The sequence below is a fragment of the Diospyros lotus genome, chromosome 2 (assembly GCF_014633365.1).
Source record: "Diospyros lotus cultivar Yz01 chromosome 2, ASM1463336v1, whole genome shotgun sequence".
Lineage (NCBI taxonomy): Eukaryota > Viridiplantae > Streptophyta > Magnoliopsida > Ericales > Ebenaceae > Diospyros > Diospyros lotus.
Window position 1 is genome coordinate 21,840,536 of NC_068339.1, and position 2,892 is coordinate 21,843,427.

A 2,892-nucleotide genomic window follows, 5' to 3' on the forward strand; every position below is an offset into this window, starting at 1 on the left:
TTTCAAATATCCTATGCTAGCGGGAATATTTGAGAATGGACCCTTACATAGGGGTAACTTATTTAAAACTCTATTAAAACAGTTTATAAACTTGGAAGCCTTTAACCTCTTGAAATTTTATTAACCACATATAACTAAATAAACTTGGTAGCTTATAAGCTGAAGAAAAAACTTGATCAAAACAGAACTGAAAAAGTGAGTTATATAAACTGAAGATTAAGTCTTCCATTAATTCAATCACTCAAAAGCAAAGATATGTAAAACTGATTCATTTCTTTGCCCAAAAAAACAAAGAAAAAGAAAAGATGATTCAACAATTTTGAGACGCTTATACTCACCCAAATAGGAGATAAAAAAAAATAAAAATTCATCAAACTAATTAACTTAAATGACGACCAAATTTAACAGTAAACAGGCCTCAGAAATACCTCAAATTTCTTGTTCTTGACAGCCAGATGAAGGATGGTAGTGCCGCCACCATCTACAGCTTTGAGCAACTCATGAATCCAATGGCGATTCTTCTCAAAGAACACACACAATACGCAGACGTGCCCCTTCATGGCCCCCGATTGCAGAGGATTTGTGTTGTTGCCGTCCAGAGTCAAGTACATGTTGGCGTTAACTTCCACTAAAACTTCCACAATCTTGTCGTGACCATTGGCCGCCACCAGGTGCAAGGCTGACCACAGCCGGTTGTCCAGCACTCGAGCGAGTGCCTTGTTGTTATCCAACAGCTCCCGGACAAATTCCAAGTGCCCCTCAGACGCGGCCACGTGGAGAGGTGTGTAGAAGAATCAATGGATCTTCGCCAAGTATTTGTTTCAGTGAGGTCGTTTTCCCTTGAATGGCTGCCTCTTCGAGTCTCTGTTCCATCTTCCTCTCTCCCTGTCTCTCTCCCATTATTTCTCTCCCTCTCTAAGACGTGACTTGATTTTTCTGATAATAATGGGCACACACGCGTGTATATATACAGAAAGAGAGAGGAAATGAGAAAGAAAGGGAGACGAAGATGGAGAGATAGAGAGGCTAAAGCTGAGTTGGCTATGGTGGGTTTGGGTTTGTGATCCCTTTGTTGGGTTTGGCAATTGGCAGGTTTTTGCCTTTTGCCTGCTGTGCTTCTTGGCTCCTGTTTTGCTTTGTTCTTGACGGTACCTGCTCTCTCTTTTATTTCATAAGAATAAAATGATGAACGCACATGATTATAAGTAAGAAGCATATCTTCTTTATTGCCAAATCTTTGCTAGAGAATTTTTCCAACAACTCAATTCAATTTCCCATCTCTATGGAAAGATTTGACTTTTATATGGTATTAGAACTAATACAATTTTGGTGAAACAGTAAATTAATCATTTGGAAGGTTTCGTAGGATGAAAGTGTAAACTAATCCAATGTGACACTTTCAGTATATCTTATCCTTTCGCAATGAATATATATTTTTATATTAAAAGAAAAGGTTTGAGGGATATCTATAAAATAAGTTATCCATTATCATTTCCAGCTGAAACATAAGGATATTGGAATTAAATTCTAATTTTAGTATTGTATTCCAAGTATGAATTCTAAATCTATTTGTGGAATTGGTTCCAAGCATATTGTGAAACATTTCTCATAATTTTAAAAATTGTTTTACATTAGAAGTCTCGTTTTAAAAGTTTTTTTAACAATTTAAAAGAATAAAAATAAGACTTAATCTAAAAGAAATGGAATATGATTAATCCATTGCAGACTTGCACATAGACTACTATCATTGATTAGTATGGGATACTAATTGTTACAAAATTAAATAGACAACAAACCACAATTAAACTAATCAATCACACACGAACACAGAATTTAATGTAAAAAACCCAAATCCAAAAAAATCACGCACAGAAAGAACAAAATATCACTAATCAAATATTGGTAATATAAAAGTGATATAACTATGTACACACTCTATTTTTTATTTCATGTGACTTGGGCATCTATTTATAGATCTAAAATCATCTGTGGATGAATACAAGAAATTATAGCTTGATGAGAAGATAATGCATGAGGATATTCCTTCAAATGAGATAAATCTCATATAAAATCGAATTTGATAATATCATAATCACAGTCAAATTTGAAGTTATAGTCACGGTCGAATTAGGAAACCCAATCACAGATAAACAAAGATTTAGAGTCAAAATTATCACAAATCTCCACCTTGACTCTAAATTCACCAACGAAATTATCCAGAATTTTTTCTTCCAATGAAATCATGGAGAATCAATCTCCCTAACAAATACCAACCAAATTCACACAATGCTCGAACTTTGCAATAGGCAGGGACTTAGTCAACATATATGCAAGATTATCATGAGTATTGATTTTTCTCACAGTAACTTCACCACGAACAATAATATTCTGAATAAAATGATATCGCACATCAATATGTTTCGTTCTCTCGTGAAACATCTGATCTTTAGTGAGTAGAATAACACTTTGACTATCACAATAGACTGTATTATCATTAAGATCTTCGTTGATTTCACTCATCAACCATTTTAGCCAAATAGCTTCTTTAATAGGTTCAATAATTGCATATATTTTTCTTCTATAGTAAACAAAGCAATGGTGGAATGTGGAATGTAAGGTAGCCTTTCAGCTGATAACACAACCATTAATGGTGAATAGATTCCCAGTAAGCAATATTCTTTTGTCGGGATCACTTGTAAAATCAGAATCAACAAAACCAATAACTCCATCTATAGTATTTTTGAACTGTAAATAGGCATCAGTTGTAACACCCCAAATTTTTCAAGTATGTTATAACTTAGAATTACATGAATTCTTTTTCATCGTAATCATCAATATACGACATACAATTCCCAAAAATCCCAATTTCAACTTCTCAACCTAACAAGCCCA